Genomic DNA, 21,967 nt, shown 5'->3' with positions numbered 1-21,967 from the left:
TAAGAGATTCAGTTACCGTATTTGATTGAGGCTCTTTTACACACATTTTTACTTCAAGTGGGTGCAATCCGTTGATTAATATAGATAATACAAAAGCCTCTGGCATTTGGTAATTTAGCCACTTGCAAAGTATATCTGCCACATGACCATAGTATGATTCTACTACTTCTCTTGGATCCATTTTGTTACTCATTAATCTTTCTCGAAGTCGATGCTCAAAACCAATTGGGCAAAAATGGATTATAAATGCATTCTTCAATACTTCCCAATTCAGAAATTGATCCACTAGTTGATGGTTGTACCATTCAAATGTCGTATCTTTCAAGGTTGCTGATAACCATTGTAACCAAATATCTTCAGTTCTTCTATTATTGGCTATACATGCTGTCAGAAATTGAGACAAATGTTGATCGGGATCCGTACTCATAAAATCCTTAAAAGTAGGTAATGGAGCCATGCTCGTTGTGCAATCACTCACATCACCCATTTGTACTGCTATTGGAACCGTTGGACCACCCATCGCCATTGAAGAGAACAATGTTTCACTTAATCTTTTTTAAAAATAATTGGCTCCTTCTCCAATTGATTGTTCTAAATTTTTAAGTTTCCTCAATTTTCTATTATTGTCTCTTACTAAGTTATTTGATTGAATTGGAGGTGAAAACAATGGATTTTGAAATACACTGAATCGGTCCTTATTGACCAGTAATTTATGCCACTCTATAGAATTAGTTTTAATGAAATTAGAAGTTTTTGTTATTAAAAATATATCCAATGGAGTACCCAATTTTTTTGTGATTCTCCCACTTATAGTTTATGGCCTCAAGGAAAACAGTAGTCTTTTGACCAAATTTTTTGCGAGTACTTTTGGCAATTTTTCTAATGGTATATACTTCTAAAATATTAGATATCGATCAGCTTCTGGGTATATTTAGACATGTCGACAGGCATGCAACAATGGTTTAATCTAACTTTGTCGATGATTCTTTTTTAATTTTCATTCTTGCTCATTATGCAACAAATTTTTTGCTTGCGATCTTACTATTCTTTCTTTTGAGTATCGTATTCTCTTTACTGTTAAGTTCTCATTCTTCATAACCATATTCTTTTATTATATTCTATTGAATTTACTTCCTATCTCCTATCTAACTAAATCGACAGTTAATTCCTAACATTCAATGCTATTGTCTATCCTCGGCAACGAAGCCAAAATTTGATTATTATTTTACTTATTCTACAATTCTTTTTAGAATAAATATATATAGGAGGATTCGAACATATGAAAAGACTAAGTGCATGAGTTTTACTTCTTAGAGTTATACAATTAATTGTATTCTGAACCACTAAAACACCAAGAAACATTACAATGTTTTCTTCCAGTAACAATACTCCTTCATCAATTGATAAGAACACTGTGCAATCCTACACTTTCAAAAGACCGCTCAAAATACATAATTTCCATCCAACACCAGAATTAATAGACTTCACTCCAACTAATCTAAATTCACATAATTTCTGTAATCACTAACTTCCTCAGTTCAAAACATACACAGCTCTCAATAAATAACAATCATAATCTTCTAATAATTCCTCATATAATTCAATCACTCAGTACTCTAATTACATAATGAATAATTCATAAATCAATCTTTGATTTATTCCACAGACTCACTTTTTAGTATTCAAAAACTATCCAATATTCTTCAACAAAAAAAAAAAAAAACAAAGAGGTAGCACTAAGCTTAACCCTAGCTCATGACTATCACAGTTTGGCACCTAGACTAACTTCTACAACTCCTATATACTTACTTTCTATTCCAAATTCTAACCATAATCTTGTAATTAATCGCTTTTAATAACTAAGTTAACCATCCGTCTTCCTGAATTAACTATTCTATGAACTATTAGTCTATTTTACCAATATCTTATAGAAACAAACTAATATCTATTCTACAATTGGCAAAGAAGATGATGTTTTGAAAAATAAATTTTTCTAATTACAAAAGAATCATGCAACTAGAATCTTGCATAACTCTAAGTAAAGATCCTATTTTCTTCTCAAATCTCTCACCTTATTTTACAATAGAAGTTTATTTAAGACCAAAAAATCTTAAAGTCTTAGCTTTGTTAGATTTCAGAATCTAATCATATTTTAATGATGAAGACTTTATTAAAAAAATAAGAAATATTATTAGTGGAAAAAATTAAATCTGTACATATAAAAGTCATAGATGGTTGTTTGCTATCTTATAGAGATATTACGCATGAGACTATTTCTTTTGATGTAGTGATTAAAGATCATAATAGCATAGTAATATTTAATGTAATAAGATCTTTTTCTAATTTGATTACTTTAGGATTAACTTGGTTAAAAAAGTATAATCTGCAAATAGATTGGATTTTTTATAACCTTAATTTTTTTAATAGTTTAATCCAAAATCTCGTTAGTCAAATAGAAATACATAAGTTTAGTATATCCAAACTCTTATTAGTAGGTACAAAAGCTTTTATGCATGCCGCAAAAGAAATGTTATCTTTTGTTTTATATGCCATATCCATTTTTGATGGTGAGAAGATATTAAGTAGTATTCCTAGTCAATATCAAGATTTCTAAAATGTTTTTAAAAAAAAGAATGCAGATATTCTTCTAAAGCATTGTCTTTATGATTATTCCATTCATCTTTACAAAAGAGCACAACCATCATTTGGACCAATTTATAGCCTATCACAAAATGAGTTGGTTGCCTTCAAAGAATACATTGATGAAAACTTGGCTAAGAATTTCATACATCATTTTAAATCTCTAATTGGGGCTCTTATCTTATTTAAGAAGAAAAAAGATAGATCTCTACAGATGTGTGTGGACTATTAAAGATTCAACAAGATCACTATCAAGAATAAGAATCTTCTACCTTTAATTTCAAGACTTCTTGATCAACTAAATTAAGCAAAGATCTAATGTAAACATATAATTTGGTACACATTAAAAAAAAGAGAGAAATAAAAAACTGCATTTTGAAACAGGTATGGGCATTTTGAATATAATGTCATGCCTATTGGATTCACAAATGTACCAACTACTTTTCAACATCTAATAAATGATATCTTTTGTGAATTTCTTGATGATTTTATCATCTGTTATTTCGACAACATCTTAATCTATTCTAAGAATATATAAGAGCATGAAATTTATATTCATTGTGTGTTACAAAAACTTAAAGATGCAAGATTATATACCAAGTTAGAAAAGTGTATATTCTACACTACTCAAGTTGACATCTTAGGATACATCATCTCCAATAAAGGGCTAATGATAGATCCAAAGAAGGTCTAGACTATCAGGAAATAGAAGATTCTAAAAATATTAAGGGATATATAATACTTTTTAGGCTTTGCTAATTACTATGAAATCTTCATCAAAACAAATTCTCAAATTACAGCTCCTCTTACATGTTTGACTTGTAAAGACAAACTTGAGTGGAATAAAGAAGCTAAATCATTTTTTGATGCTTTATAAAAGGAGTTTAATTTTGCACCAATCTTATATTGTGTTGACTTCTATAAGGCATACTTTATAGAAATAGGTACCTCAAGTATAGTCACCATATATACATATTTTAAGAACCTCAAATATTTCATGTCAAGACATGTTTTAAATCATTGCCAAGCTCATTGGAGCACGTTCTTATCAAGATTTGATTTCAAAATCACTTATCAATTCAAAAACAATAAGGTTTGTTGGATGCCTTTTCTAGACATTCTTATCTTGTATCAAAAGAAAGAAATGCATCTTTTAATTAACAAAAAAAATTCTCTTGAAGCCAAAATATTTTCACTTTCAAGCAATAAAATCAACATTAATTATTGATTTAATATTTTTCAAGCAAATTCAATCAAGTATATCCTCTGATCTTCTTTTTCATAATATCAAAAATAATTCTTTTAAGTCTCATGATACTTCCAAGTTTGAATTCAAGAACAAATTACTCTATTTTAAGGGACAACTATACATTCTAAAAGATAGGACATAATTACGTGTTCTTCAAACTCATCATTACTTTCTAGCAACTAAATATTTTAAACACAATAAGACTTTAGAGCTAATATCAAGAGTTATTTGGTGGCCTCAAATATAGAAGGCAATCAAAGACTTTGTATAATCATGTTATATTTTTTTAAGATCCAAAATTCCTTGTCATTGATCTTATGAACTTCTTTAGCCATTACATATTCTAGAACAACTATGGTCTTTTGTTTCTATGGATTTTATCATAAATCTTCCAATCTCAAGTTCACATAATTCTATATTTATAGTAGTAGATTATTTTATTAAGATGGTATATTTTATATCATATACAAATCTATCATAAGTAAAGAAATGGCTAAGCTTTTTTTAACAATATCTATCGATATCACAAATTGCTTAAAGATATCATATTACATATGTGGACTCAATTTATTTTAAGATTTTGAAGAATCCTATTCTAGATTTTAAAGGTAGATATAAACTCTTTTTAGCTTTTTATCTTCAAAATAATGGATAAAGAAAATGGATGAATGAAGTTTTGAAGCAATATTTGAAGTGTACCATCAACTATGATTAAGATGATTGGATAATTCTTTTACTGGTGGCAGAGTTTGCGTATAATAATTTGGTACATTCTTCTATTCAATAAATAAATTTCTTTGCCAATTATAGTTATCATCCACTACTTGATACTTTTGACTTTTCAAAAGTTGATAATCATATGACAAAAGATTTGGCGAATTATTTGTCAAAGTTATATGCAACAATGAAGGCAAAATTAAATGGAGTTCAAGAATAACAAAGAATCTTACAAATGGAAGAAAGAGAATTAAAGCTTTTTATTGACAACATCCATCAAAACAAAGATAAAGAATAATAAATCTTTCCTATAAAAGAAATAAGATCAAAAAAAGATAAGACTCTACCTTCTATCCTTCTTTATAGCTTGTATGTATTTGTGAAGCTAAGGAGATGGAGAATCAATAATCAACAGATTTAACTTAAGTGCTTTCATTTGTAGACTTATCAAATTAGACATTGTATAGAATAGATATTAATTCATTTTTAAAAGATATTGGTGAAATATACTAATACTCTATAGAATAGGCAATTCATGAGGACGGATGATTGAATTAGTTATAAAAAATAGTTAAATAGGGAATAACAATTAGAATCTAGAAAATCACGAAAAAATATAAAAGATTTGTAGAAGTTAGTTTAAGGGCCAAACTATGATAGTCATGAGCCAGGGTAAGCTTGGTGCTACCTTTCTTTTTATTTATTTCTTAGGTTTTTTTTTCTTTGTAGAAGAAGAATTATGGAGTATTTTTCAAAAATGTAAAATAATATTTTGGAATGAAAAGAGATTTGATATTGTCAAAGGAAGAATTTGATTTATTGAATGTTGAATTATACAGTGGTGAATTGAAAGAGGATAATTGGAAATATTTGTGAAGAATGGATATGAATGGAAGGATTATAATACGTTGAGTATTGGGAATTGAGAGTAATTAATTAGAAAGAGTCTGTAGAATGTGGAATTCTGTGAAGAAGTGTGGTAAGAAGGACAATTAGTGGTGAAGGATTCCAGTGTTTGGATTATGGAATGATTATGTATTGTCTTTTAGGATAGTGCGGGATTGCACATTGTTGGTATCAGTTATAGCGGAGTACTATTAGGAAGTGGAAAACATTGTGATATTCCTTGGTATTTTCAGTGATTCAAAATATGATTAATTGTGTAACCTTAACAAGTAGAACTCATGCGCTTAGTCTTTTCCTCTATTCAAATCTCCTTATATAAAATTTTTTTGGAAGAAATTTTTAGAATAAGTAAAATGATAATTACATTTTGCCACCGCTGCTAGGGATTGACAATAGTATTGAATATTAGGAATTAATTGTCAGATGAATAGATGAAAAATAGGAAGCAGACTCAGTAGAATATAATGAAAGAGTATGATTATTCAAAATGAGAACTTAAAAATAAAGAAAATACGGCAATTGAAAGAAAGAATAGTGAGATTGCAAGCAAGAAATTTGTTACGTAATAAGCAAAAATAAAAGTTAAAAAAGAATCATCGACAAAGTTGAATTAAGCCATAGTTGCACGCCTATTGGCATATTCGAGTATACTCAGAAGCTAATCGACATCTAATATTTTAGAAGTATATATCGTTAGAGAAATTGCCAAGTACATTCGCAAAAAATTTGGTCAATAGTCTAGTATTTTCCTTGACGCCATTAACTATAAGTGGGAGAATCACAAAAGAATTGGATACTCTATTGGATATGTTTCCAATAACAAAAGCTTCCAATTCCATAAAAATTGATTTTATAGAGTGGCATAAATTATTGGTCAATAAAAGCCAATTCAGTGTATTTCAAAATCTATCATTATCATCTCTAATTTGATCAAATAACTTAATCAAGGATAATAATAGTAAATTGAAAAAACTTGAAAGTTCAAAAAAAACAATTAGAGAAGGTGTCAGTTATTTTAATAAAATATTAAGTGATACATTGTTCTCTTTAATGGCAATGGGTGGTCCAGCAATTCTAATAGTAGTATAAATAGGAGACGTGAGCAATCGCATAACAAGCGTGGCTCTGTTATCTACTTTTAGGGGCTTTTCAAGCAAGGATTTCAATCAACATTTGTCTCAGTTTTTGACAGCATGTGTAGCCAATGATGGAAGAACCAAAGATATTTGGTTACGATGGTTGCCAATAACTTTAAAAGATACAGCATTTGAATGGTACAACCACCAAGCAATGGATCAATTTTCAAATTAGCAAGTATTAAAGAATACATTTTTAATCCATTTTTAGCTAATTGATTTTGAGGACCACCTTCGAGAGAAATTAATGAACAGCAAAATGATTCTAGAGGAGGCGATGGAATCTTATTATGGCTAGGTGGCTGATATAATCAGTAAGTGGCTAAATCACCAAATGTCGGAGGTATTTATCTTATCCATATTAATCAATGGTTTGCATCCACTAGAGCTAAAAATGTTTGTAAAGGAAGCTCAATCTATTACAGTATCTACATCCTTTAATAAAGCCAAGATTTGAGATGAATGCCATTATGATCAATTTTTAATTGCAAGAGCCATGATGATTCCAGTTCAAGGCAAATATCAAAATCCGACTTGAAATGGATCAGTGGATAGTTATCCATGGATGTTAGAAACAATGGCCAATTCCAGTGCCAATATTCAGGGGCCAATTAATGTCACCCCATTACAAGCTATACCATCGAACGTGATAACAATATATGCTCCATATTTTTTGTATCAACAACAAGCATTAACTATGGAAAAAATACCAATAATACTAGCCCTAAAAGATTTCAATGAAACCTTGTTATTAAACCTAACGAAGAAAATGGAAAAAATGGCCATTAATATAGCCAAAGATAAGGAGAAGAGGTAAAAGCCTATTAATACTAGGACCAATGTATGGTATAGTAATTCTAAAGGCTATGGTCATTTGGTAACAAAATGCCTTTCATCCTTACAAATGATGGATCAATGTACATTTTACAAAGGAAATCACTTAACAACTAATTATTGAAATTAGCAAAAGCAACAATAATTCAGTAATCAGATCATGATTCTACCAACTCAGTGGAACATCAATCAAGTTTAAATGGGAAATATGTTTGGATGGAATGGAAATCGATCTAATCGATAAAATCAAGCATTTAATAACTTTCAAAGTTCTAATTTTAATTAGGGATCTGCATCGAACCCTCAGAACTACGATAAAGAGAAGCAAAGATATGATAAGTATCAGCAATATGGTCCATCGACACCATTGAATCAAATTCCCTTCATATCAATAAGACAATCAAGATCATTTTCTAATCCTACATGGAACAAGCTTAATAGGTATATATTGGTGGAGACACCTAATATGCCTAATGGGGGTACAAGAAGATCGCTTTGTTGTTACCGTTGCAGATAGATTGGTCATTATGCCAGTGAATGTCCCAATCCCAGAGCTAGTGATGATTATGCATTAGTTTGTGGAAATTATAAGGAATCGGGAAAAATGTATCAACAATATAATGCTCCATTCAATTTCAATAATTGGGATCAACAGATCTAAGCCAAGGAAAAATTGAGGAGATAAATGAAGGTCATCAAGATTCTTTAGTAAATTGTGTAGAATGTATCTAAGTCATTTTTACCAAGAGTCGGCAAAAGAGGAAAGGACCTATTCAACATTTGGTTGATCCTGATACAAAGGATCAATTTGATTGAATTATAGGGCCATCCAATCCAAGTCCTGTTACAGGGTTCTTACTCAATATGAGACCTGACTCAATTTTGTAACTCAATGAGGTCCCAATTAGAAAGGCTTTGATTCCGTTCCAAGCAATTCTATTCCCTACGCAGTTTCGAAAAACATCCTATCCATTGAAAGATCCCCTTGGGGGCACAAATTCCAAAGAAGCTCGAGCTACTATTCGAATTTTGAGTCCAAGGTGGAAGAATATCTTATCTCACGGAGTTAAGCTCAAACCAATGAAAAGAAAGAGGGCATTGAGAATTATCCTAAATATGGAACCTTATGACATTTTGAAAGATTTGGACACTATTTGGCCTTCTATTTCTATGAAGCAACTTCTAATGGTTGCACCAGAGTGCCATTCTACATTAAATTCATTGTTAATATGACATAGGTAACGTAATAAGGAAGTTTGTGAAGTCAGTTTGAACCTTGACTCAAGTACACCAACTATCAAAGTTTCGATTGACAATGTTATGATCTTGAATAATCAAGTGGATGGTGGTTCCAGCGTCAATTTAATGAACACCGATATAATTGATTTGGAATACTTAATATCGATAACATTGATATTAGGGATGGCAGATCATAGCCGGATTAAACCAATAGATATTTTATGGAGTGTTCAAATTATAATTATCGGTATTGCATATGAAATTGACTCTATCATCTTTTGGTTACAACGTTTGGCTTTATCGTATCCAATTTTATTGGGATGAGTTAGACTTTATCAAGCAAAGGCCAATAACAATTGAGGTCGAGGTACTTTGATAATTCGCAAGGGCAAAGACAAAATGGTGTTACAAATGTACCAAGTACACTATCATAGAGAGTCTCAATTACCAACATCTGAATTGATGTCGGACGATGAGCTTAACTCTGATGATGATGCAGTAGTATCAATTACAAAAGCGCCTATGGAGGCAGCACAATACCTCAGAGTGGTGTACGAATATGGAGGTCCGAGGGAGTACTTGATACATCCAATGGATTTGAAAAACTTTGATTATATTAGTATTGATTGGATGATCAAGTATGATGTGTAGCATATTAGTGCCCTAGACTCAAGATTCAATACTTCATATATATTAGACTTATTGAATGATTTTAAACCAGCACGGAGGTTAAAATAGAACATCGCCATTATATCTTTATGTCAAACTATCAACTTGGCAACCATATTGAACCTTGAACAATTAAGGTCTAGAAAAGAATTATGGAGTAGGAGTTGACCTATTGAACAGAATTTTTCTTGCATCATAAATTCACTTTTGCTTAGACTTATGATGATTTAAAAGGTATCCATGCTGAAGCCTGTGAACATTGTATCATTTTAGAGGAGAACGCTAAATCGGCATGGTAGAGGGAATATAGCTTTAATCCTAAATATTTTCTTATGGTGAAGGAGGAATTCAACAAGCTTCTTGCGGTTGGTTTTATTTATCCGGTACCAAATAATAAATGGATTTCTTCAATCATGATGGTCCCAGAAAAGAATGGAAAAATTTGAATTTGTCAAGATTTTCAGAAACTTAATGTGGCCATCAAGAAAGATTACTTCCCATTGCCTTTCACAATGTCATACAGTAAAAGCTTATAGTATGTAAAAATTAGTTAAAATATATTATATGTTAATAAATCTAGATATAGGTTAGAATGGTTAATAGATTAATTTAAAGAAAATAGATTTAAAAAACTCTATTTTAAGATTTATCTTTTTTAAATATAGCATTTAAAAAAAAATCATAAGACCTAAATGTTTAGTATAAAGCCTTGAGAAGAGATTAGAGCCTAAAGAAGAAAATCTTAACTAATAGGAGGCTAATTGGGAGGAATGAAAGCAAGGCATGGTTGGATGAAGACAAAGAATGGAGATCTTCATTCCTATTGGTTGAATGCCAAGTCCAATGGGCTTCAAGGAGGCTGCCCGAGGCCTTATTAGGGATTAGGGTTTCTTTTTTGAAGTCATTTTAGCTTTAATGGCTAAGGTCAACAAAATTAGAGTTTTAGGTATAATTTGGATGAAGATTTTGTGTGATTTCAAGTTTTTTTCAAGGAGATATAGGTGTTCAAAATTAAGGTATCAAATTTGTACCTACTATCACTCTTTAAAGTATGACATATGCGTACGGAGAGCAATGAAAGATCACTGACTGGAATTGGAGGGGATACTTTCTTAGCTATATTTTACATATATTGTCTGACAAATTCTAAGTCTAGATAAAGGAGTTATAGGACATTGAAGACAACAAATGTAATTCAAAGGCAGTAAGAAAGTCATTTTGTTGATAGTAATGGTTGGAGCCATATCTTAAGTTCTTGGACGAATTTTTAGCTCAAAATTTCCAAAAGTGTGAGTTATTAAGTTAAAAAGCTATAGATCAAAGTTTTATGGTATTTTAGTACTTATTTTGTAAGATATGAAGAAATTAGTACACGAGTGTATATAAGCTAGGGTTTAAAGCTATTATTAGAGTTTTGATGATATCTCAAGATCTGTAATAAATTTGCAATTGAATTTTTTTGTGGAAGTTTTTGAAAGTATATCAGTACTTCATGCAAAATTTATAGTTGTTTGGATGGTCCAATTGTGAGATATGAGCTGTTGAAGTTTGGAAAACATATCTCAAAAGGATATATAAGGTTTTAAGATACTTTATCATATATTTGGATATTTTCTTAGTACTTGGATTAATGTTTTGATGTAATTGCTCAAAAAGAGAAAATATTATATGTATAAACTTGGTATTTTTATATCTTAGACTTAATTGAGTATTCAGTGGCAGCCAGAAGCCCAATGCTTTCTTGAGGCAAACTCTCTCTACCCCAACAACGGATAGTATATTAGACACTATAGCAGGTCACGAATGTTATTTGTTCTTAGATAGATTTTTTTGGATATAATCAAGTTTAAATTGCAACAAAAGACCAGCTCAAGACGACCTTTACTACAAATTAGGGCACATTTGCTTATTGCATGTTATCTTTTGGATTATATAGTATCTTAGTCATGTTTCAGAGAGTGATGACTCACGCCTTCTAAGACTATCTTTGGATGTTTATGGATATCATTTTAGATGATTTCTATGCATTTAGTACAAAAAAATTTATCTTAATTGTTTAAGCAAATATTTGGCTTAGTGCTCTAAATTTGAGATGTCGTTGAACTTGAATAAATGTCAATTCAGTGTTCTGTCAAAAAAACTATTGAAACATATTATCTCCAATCATGGTATTGCTACGGATCTTTACAAAGTAAAGTATATAATGAACTTACCTAGACCAGAGACGATCTTTGGTATTAGAGGGTTCGTCGGCTATGTCAGTTATTATCGACAATTTATTTATTTGTTTGCAGTTACTGGTCAATCTTTAACAAACTTACTAAAGAAACCTTCGTCAGATAGATCTAATCCCATCTGTACCATAGAGTGTAGCATGGCCTTTGAAGCATTGAAGTCAAAATTCGTCTCTGCACCAATATTGGTGGCCATTCGTTAGATGGAGCCCTTTCATGTATACGTTGATGCATCAAATGTGGCTATTGGATTGGTGCTAAGTCAGAAGGATGACAAGGATCTGGATCATCCTATCTATTATGCCAATCGGTAATTGATGGCTGCCAAACATAATTACACAACTATTAAACGAGAAGCATTGGGTATGATATACTTAGTTCAAAAATTTCAGTACTATTTGCTTAGATATCCGTTTATATTTTATAAGGATCATGATGCCTTCAAATACATGATTAATAAGTCTTAATTGAGTGGGCACATTGCTCGATGGGTATTACTCCTACAAGAGTTCAATTTTATGATAATTGTATGATTTGATAAAAAAACATGCAAATGTTGATCATTTATCTCGATTGTCTAATATTCTCGGCAACGAGCCTTTTCCTAATGCTCTTCTCCACGCCAAAAATTTTGTGATGGATGTGATTTCTCTCGAGTATAGTGAAATCATTCACTCTTTGATCTTCCACACTTTTTCGCCGACTTTCACCGAGAAGCTTAAGAAGCGACTTATTCTGAAGAGTGTCTTGTACACGATGATTTGTGATACTTTGTATAAATAAGGCAAAGATGGTATTTTAAGACATTGTATCTTTCAAAGTGAAGTACAGTTGATACTAGAAGGTTGCCATTTGAATAGTTGTGGTTGTCATTTTGTGGGCGACAATATTGCTCGCAAGGCTTTAATGGCAAGATATTGGTGGCTTACAATGTTTTCTAATGCACATTAATTTGTTTGTCATTGTGATCCCTGTCATCAAATGGGTCGACCCACAGGCACTTCAGCCATGCCGTTAGTAACAATCTTGGCATAGGCACCATTTAAAAAATGGGATATTGATTTTGTCAGTCCCATCGTACTAAAGTCAAAACCTAGCCAAAAGCGGTATATTTTAGTTGCCACAGACTATGTAACAAAATGGGCAAAGGCTATTGCTACTCGCCATGATAATACTAGTACGATGGCCACTTTTCTTTACGAGAATATTATAACTCAATTTGGATGTCCAAAAGAATTGATTAGTGATCGCGGCACCCATTCTATAAATGCTACTATAGCCGCCTTGATGAATACATATGAGATTAAGCATCGAAAAACTACTCCATATCATCCTCGTGCAAATGGACAAACAAAAAAGACCAACAAAATTTTGTGCAAGGTTTTGACTAAGACAATTTTAGGGTGGGTACCGATAGAGAGACCAAAATCTTTGCGGCTTTGTGGGCATATTGTACCGCATATAAAGTAACTACCAACACTACTTTGTTTCAACTAATTTACGGAGAAGATGTAATTTTACCTATCGAATTGGAGGTTCAAAGTTTACGGATTGCCTAAGATGAACGTCTTAGTGACAACGAGTCATTACACTCTTAGTTGGCAAAATTGGAGGAATTGAATGAAATACGAGCTACAACTCTTTTTAACATGGAAGCAACTAAAAAACGGAGGAAGAGTTACTATGATAGTAAACTGCGTCTAAAGAGTTTTATGCCCAATGATTTGGTATTGCTGTATGATAGCCGGTTTAATCATTTTTTGCACAAATTTCAAGTTTTCTGATATGGGCCATATCGCGTGGTTGAAGGTTTTTCCAATGGATCTGTTTAATTAGAAGATTTCATGGACCATCGATTCAGTACCCGTATTAATGGGAACCAATTACGGTTTTATAATATATAAAATCTATGATAGATTTTTATTTTTTTGGAAGAGGTGACTTCAAATGGACTAAGGATAGACCAAATTATGGTATAAGTATATTAGGATATAAAGGCGGCTGAAAGGATAGTTTATAATTATTAGTATGTCAGATGGAATGGAGGTGAAAACGGACAATATGAGTAACATGTTGTCATTATCACTCAGTAGTAAGAGAATAGGAATGTGGCACTAGTTAGAAGTCATTCTATGGTATCATTTTGGGTTATTTTTTTGAGATTGCCATTTCTTATGTTCCTTGTGTATTCGAGAGTAGTAATTCCAATTAAGAGCTTAATAGAGGGAACATCATGGTGATTGAAAGTGAAAAGTGAGCTATAGATATAGAGGACAATGGCCAAAATGTAAGAGCTAAACGCACATCAAAACTACCTTCTGTGATAATCGTTACCAATATGGAGTTGATAAAATTAAATATCTGCTGAATGCCTAGAAGAATAAGAGACTTTTAGAATACGAAGTTGTTCCAATTTTTGCACTAGTTAGATTGCTTACCATCAATCAATGTGGCAATAGTGGAAGAATACATCGCAAATTATGACCTCAAGGATGGATCGAATGTCGTACAAGGACGAATTATCAGGATTGATGAAACAATCTTGGAAAAGGTGTTGTTTCTTTTCATTGGAAAGATTACGATAAGGGCCGATGAGTCAAGTAATTTTAGCCTAAGAAGATTTTTCAAGGGAGGTATATCATCCTTTGAGAGGAGCCAAGGTTGGTGGACTGCCGAGGCAATTTCATCGGAACTCACGGAATGATTTTGTTTTACGTTGAGGCAGTTAAGATTGTACTAACACTCCACATATATATCCAAATGGTTATTGTATGTAGCGATAGGGGTGCTTGAAGGGATGGTGTTCAATTGGACAGCTTATGTAGCTACTCGTATTCATATGGAGATAGGAGCCAAATGGAAATTAAAGAAGTTCACATATTTACTCTATTCCAATTATGTATATGCTGTGATTACATACATATTGCATCAAACACTACCAGTAGAGGCAAGTCTTGTCGTAATGTTAGTGCCTTTATAAAGAGAATGGAATTTGTTGGCATAGAATATCAATGCAACAGATGTAATGTATGAAATTGGGGAGTCAAGTCGTACAGTGGCACAAGGGGTGGTTCCAATTATTCAATTGGAATGGATTCTAATTTGTTTTGTAGTGGATGAAGAGAATAAAGCTCCAATTTTGATGGATATTAATCAGTTAGCATTTCCACAAGGTCAATTGCCCAAAGGTTTACCTCTTAAGAATGCTTTATTGAAGCACATTTCACAAATACATTATATGGTGTGAGCATTGGATGTAGATGGTAGTAGCAAACGGGATCTAGAGGACAGCAAAAAAATGATATCGAATCAAAATCGAAGAATTGAAGAGCAAGAACGGACTATCCAAGAACTTGAAAAATCTAAGTTGATATTGGAGCGAAAATTGGTTCACCAATATGAGGCTTGGATGAAAGAAAAAAAAATATATCTTATGGATTGTGGAAGAACAACTAGACGAATTGATCCAAAATTGCAAGACATGAGATTTGGAACTAGAGAAACTCAAATGCCAGTTGCAAGCAGAAAGAGACAAGGTACAGTTATTGACAAAAGAAAAAGCGGTATTGAGTGACCAATCTAGATGCAAAACAAAGAGGTTGAGGGCCAAAATCAAAGTTTTTGAGCTAAGGTGGCAAAATTGATGGAAGGGTTAACCGTGAGGAGATGGTCACAAGTGTCGATTGAAGATGTCCTAGAATAGATGAATTAGCAGTAGCATTAGTTGGAACTCCATGATGTCCAGAACTTGAAATTGGAGGCTCAAGTCCATGAATTAGAAGAGTATAATGAAGATCTCTCAATCGAATTGAAAAAAGAGTCGATGGAAGGATTGGAGGAGAAAGATTTATAATTGGAACCAGAATCGGTGGAACCAATAATAGATAATGTGGCAATTGATCAAATAGATGGACCAGAGAGGATAGTAATTTTGTAAAGTTTTGTTAAGTAGTTTTTAGATAGGTATCAATTGTGTGTTTGCTAGGAGACTACATAGATAGGAGTGGGGCTATGTAGAATAGATATTAATTTGTTTTTGAAAGATATTGATAAAATATACTAATACTCCATAGAATAGGCAATTCAGAAAGACGGGTGATTGAATTAGTTATGAAAAATAATTAAGTAGGGAATGACGATTACAATTTGAAAAATCAGGGGAAAGTATAAAGGAGTTGTAAAAGTTAGTTTAAGGGCCAGACTAAGATAGTCATGAGCTGAAATAAGCTTAGTGCTACTTTTCTCTTTGTTTATTTCTTAGGTTTTGTTTTCTTTGTAGAAGAAGAGTTATGGAGTGTTTCTCAAAAATATGAAGTAAACTTCTAGAATGAAAAGAGATTCAATATTGCCAAAAGAAGAATTTGATTTATTCAATGTTGAGTTATATAGTGGTGAATTGAAAGAGAATAATTGGAAATATTTGTGAAGAATAGATATGAATGGAAGGATTATAATACATTGAGTATTGGGAATTAAGAGTGATTCATCAAAAAGAGTCGGTAGAGTCTGAAATTTTGTGAAGAAGTGTATTAAGAAGGACAGTTAGTAGTGAAGGATTCCAGTGTTTGGATTATGGAATGATTATGTATTGTCTTTTAGAATAGTGCGGGAGTACACGTTGTTGTTATTAGTGATGGCGGAGTACTATTAGGAAGTAAAAAATATTATGGTGTTCCTTGGTATTTTTAGTGGTTCAAAATACAGTTAATTGTATGACCCTAACAAGTAGAAAACATGCGCTTAGTCTTTTCTTGTATTCAAATTTCTTATAAAGGTTTATTTTCAAAAGAATTTGTAGAATAAATAAAATAATAATTATACAATGTAATTGTCACAACCTTTAAGATGACAAAATCAAGGTGAAGATCCTTAAGAGTGACATATCATTCCTCAAATAGATGGTAAGATATAACATGTTTAGTATCATGACCTTGGAAGAGACTCCTAAAGATTGGTGATTTTATTAGAGGTAAGAACAACTTCTAATTGTATTTTGAATGTTTTATTTGAAAGAAGTTATAAAGGCCTCAACAATGACTAAATAACAGGGTAGTTTTTTGCCTTAGTATTAGATATTATTGATAGCTAAGAAGACCTATTAATCATCTTCAAAGAGAATAAAGATCAGAATATGTGACAAATATAATTTGTTGCATCATGGATTTCCTCAACATATGAAGACCGCTCTTCGTAGAATTCATCCCCAGAAGAGGGAGTAATGTCACATATATACATAGGTATTCTAATAAATACCTATATGATTAGATAGAAGTAGATAAAAATAGATAAAATTAGGTTAATTTCATAATACCTTCTAGAGTAGCTTCATAGAAGCTTCATAGATACTGCTTTGATCTTACATGTGTTTGTAATTGATTGATAGGTTAGAAACTTAGGCAACAAGTTAACCACGTATTAATAGCTTAGAGAACAAGCTAACTATGTAGCATACATATAAAAAACTTGCCTTATAAGTTAAAATATATGTCTTACAAAGTCAACATATTTTGGAGGTCCTATAAGACATTGCCTCATAGCTCCTAGTTAAGAGTATATATAGAGGCAAAAGTGAAGCCTTTTTCACTCTTGTCAATGCCTTTCTAATCTTTAGTCGTATTTTAAGACTTTCTAATCTTCTTATTTTTAGCAATAGCCATTCTAGTTCAATATTATATCATCTTTGGATGACTTTTTAGTTCCTTTTAGTGATACAATAGTGTATTGAGGATTTTCTTTCTTTAAAATTTATATCTTTGACATCTTTATTATAAAAAAGAGAGTTTTGTTTTTGCTATTTTTTTAGATTATTTATTCTAAATGTGATTGTGAATACTTTTAAGAATAAAATAAGATTATATAAGAATTGTAAATTATTTTTTATCATAAAATAAAAATTAAAAATTAAAATTATCAAATATAAGTATATTTATAAATTAAACTTGAGTTAATCTATTAAGATTTTAAAAAAATGTAGTCTTAAATAAAACTTGATTTATTGTAGAAATCCTAAAATTTTTTATTTAATTCCATTAAATTTCTTTGACATATGAATCTTTGTCTCATTTATATTTATAATAGCAAGATTTTTTGGTTTCACTTCTAAAGTTGATCTACTTACTTCTCTCATTTGCAAATGGGAGAATCTTGGCATAGACCTTAAACCTCATTATTGGCTTCTTCTAAAAGCATTAGAATAACACTTACATGATTACCATTGTTAATATGTAAAATTTCTACTTTAAAAGTATTTCTAAGCTTACAAAGATCTACAATAGTTGAAAATTTATTTCTACTTCTATTAAATATAATTTTCTATAATTTCTTTAATCCATCTTCGTAATTGATAGCTTTAGCAAATATATAAGGCATATTAGAAGATGATAATCTACTACTTCTAATATTAAATAAATATTTTTGTATAAAGTAATAGTGTACTCTCTTTAAGAAAAGACTATATATATATATACATATATATATATATATCAGTTTCAAAGTGATTAGTCCACAAAATTTAAACACAAAAATAAGAAGTGCAATAATTGATTTACTTCTAAAAAAAAACAAGTATAAAAAAATTATGACTCTTATCAAACAAATAGTGACATAAATTACTCCAAATTTCTACAAATAATAATACATTCTTATATTAGATAAAGATAAAAAGTAGGTGACTAAAAGATAGATATAGAAATCAAAATAGAATGACTATTATATAAAAGAAATAACCAAATATAAAAGAACTCATAAGTCTTGATTCAAGATAAAATATAAAAAATATAATAAAAATAGTGAGAATATCTTATTTTTGCTTCCATATATACTATCTATTAAAAAATCAAGTGACAATGTATTATAGATTGAATGATACTTATTCAATTTGTCAAATAAGTATCTAATTTGTAAAGCAAGTTTCTAAGGTGCCAATCTAAGAATTACTTATAACGATATGTAAAGTCTAGAGAAAAAATAATAAAATGATCTATTTTTACTTATTTCTACTTATTTCTACTTATCTAAATAAATATATTAATAAATATGGCTATTTTTTTACATCTAGGATCAATCAAGACTTATCTTAGATATATTTTATATAAGATATCAATTCAATTATGTACTAAAAAAGAGAATAATTTTAGGATTTGTTGTTCAAAAAATTAAGTTTTTAAAATAAATTATAAAATATTATATATATATATATATATATATATATATATATATATATATATATTTTAATAAAGAATAATTGGTTTTACATTTTATAATTGAAAGTGAAGATTTCAAAAAAGCTATGATTTAAAGAATTAAAAATTATTTTTCCAAAGATCTTAAAATTTAATATAATCAAGGCTTATGTTTAATATATTAAATAAAAATTAAACATTTAAAAATAAAAAACATATAATAAGTATTTAACTAAGATTCTTTATATTTAAAATAATATATTTTATATCTAATTTTATATTATAATTTTTATTTTTAATTATTTTTAATTTATTTATATAAAATAGATAGTAAAATACAACTTTTTCTTCCTTAAAATTAAAATCTAATCTCATATTATTTTTTTTTATTTTAATATAAATTAAAATATAAATAAATTTTATTTTACTAATCAAAAATTTAGTCTAGCTCTAAGTTATATAAGTATTAAAACATTTAGAATAAAGAAATATTTATACAATATTTTAAAAAATCAAAATCATATTATTTAGTTAAATTATTGATTTTAAATAAATAATAAATCCATGAAATTATCATAATAGTTTTCTAAATCCATATATATATATATATATATATATATATATATACAATGCCTTTATATGCCTCATTCAAAAATATTATTAAAATCTTTAAGTTTGTATAAAGTACATGCTTTATTTTTATGTTTTTGTAAATGTCTATGTGTATATTTTACTATGTTTTTTTTTTTTTTACTAGGAATCATATTTTCTTTATTCATCATCATAATATAATTGTAAAATCTGTTTTAGTATAAAGTTAATCCACTTATTTTTTTTATATAATATAACTTTTTTATAATGATTTCAGAATAATGGTGTTAATTTTGCAATATCATGCAGCTTTAGCTAAAGATGTATAAATATGCAAAAAAAAAATCTTTGTGTACTTTTTAGTTTTAAAATAGTATTTAGTATGAAATTTTATTTTATACTTAATAATCTATAATAGCCTAATTTTAATTAAAATATAACCAAAATATTTTTAACATTAATAAATAAATATTTCTTTGCAAATATTATAAAATACATTATTTTGTAATTTGACATGTATTATAAGTCTTTGTGATTTTTCCCATAATATCCTAGAATAAATTTTATCTACTTATAAAAGTATTTTAATTAAATAAGTAGATAAAAGTCACTCAATTTTTTTATTTCTATTTATTCTTTTTATTTTATATTATTTTAAATAATGATTATTTCTTGAATTTATAATATTTTTTTTACTATGAAGTATTTGGAAAAGTATGGGCAAAGTCAAAATTCATTGCAAACCATCTACTTGTTGTTTATTCTAATTTAAAAAATGTAAAATTATAATTCTATCAAATTTTTTTAAAATATTATATAAAAAACAAATAAAAACTTAAACATGTAGAGTCCAAGTTATGCAATCTTACAACATTATCAATAACACAATGCAACCTATTCAAATACAACATGAATTTAGAGATAGTAAGCATAGTAGATATATAAAATTTATGCAATTATGTAAATAGAGAATCAAAGAATAACACAAAAATTAATATATTTTTAAAGATTCTAATAAAAATTTAATTGCAGTTAGAAGATAATCATAAATAAATAAATCAATAAATAAAAGACTTAAATACTATAATATTTTCTTAAAATAATGTCAACTATGATAGCAAAAAAATAAAAAAATTTTACTATGATTATATGCTTATAATAGAAAAAATAAAAAACACACAATTTAAATCAATGTTAGCTAAAATTAATGTTATAATTTTTTTAAAGACATATGGAATAATACCATGTCATTTTAATTAAACTGGCTACACTATAAATTTATTAATGATCTAAAGACCTGTTTTGATATAGTATTTTTTTATGTTTTTATAAAACACAAATTTATTTAATTATAGTATGGTGTTTTTATTTTTTTATTTTTTTTCAATTTGAGATTTATTTATTTATTTATTTTTATCACAATTGATAACATTAGAAGATTATAATTTTACATATATTACATTTGATGATTAAATTGTAGAAATTTTGGATCTTAAAAATTGGTTATGTAAAAATTGTAATTAGAACCTCTAATGTGCAATAAATAAGTTTTATTTCTTTTGATTTCATTAGTAATAATACTACATAAAATTTTAAAAAATAATTTGATCTTTTTGGAGTTATTATGTTGTAAATTCTAACCATAGTTTTTTTTTTTTTTTTTTTTTTTTTTTTATTTACAGCTAAGTATCATTATTTTTAAATTTCTTATATCTTTGAATATGCATTTTTTCAATATATATATTCATATGACAAATTAAGCAGTTTATTCTTATAATATAACATGATCTCTTGTATTTTTAATGATGAATTAAAACTAGTTGTATTGATTTTTTCATTTTTTATTTTATAATTTTAAATTTAATGTATTCTACAGCTATAAATATTATATTGTTAGATAAATTCAGTACCATGTTTAAAGTAATTTAAATAGGTAGTGATTTTTATTCATAACAAAACTACTAGTTTAATCTAATCTTCAAAAATGGCAAAAAATGAAACTTCTGTTCAGAGTTGACTTCTCTTAAAATTGAAACTCCACTTGAAGCAAAGTCGAAGTCCCCCCTTTTCTAATTTCTAATTCTTTTTCATTGTTGTTATTTTTACATTCAACCACAGTACGGACTATTTAAAAAAGTCGGTGTTGCAAACTTGGGTAGGATTTGAACTGGAGTAAGACGTGGTTATTAATGCTAACAAGCTACAGTGCATTGGTTACCAAAGTGATCAAAGCATGGAAGGTTGAAGAGCAGACGGTAGAGTTGCAGTCTCAACGTTATTGCAAAAACCCAGTTCATCATGATACTCTAAATCCCTCACATCCACATGCTATACTTGAACACTACATATATTCTCAGGCAAGCTGGTTCTGGCCAAGTGCTTTGCTTCCAATGCTGTGCATCAAACAAAAAGCACAGGCAGGGGGTGCAGTTGTGTGAAGGACTATGCATCGGGGAACCGAAAGGGCTGCAAACAAAACTGGGGCCTCACTCGCATGCAGAGAGAGTGTTGGTGGAGTGCGAAGTAAAGTGCGAGGGAGGAGACAGAGCTGCTGAGAAGAGGATGCGGGAG

The sequence above is a fragment of the Physcomitrium patens genome, chromosome 9, assembly GCF_059467195.1.
Source record: "Physcomitrium patens ecotype Gransden chromosome 9, ASM5946719v1, whole genome shotgun sequence".
In the NCBI taxonomy this organism is placed as follows: domain Eukaryota; kingdom Viridiplantae; phylum Streptophyta; class Bryopsida; order Funariales; family Funariaceae; genus Physcomitrium; species Physcomitrium patens.
Note: the sequence above shows the minus strand (reverse complement) of the source record.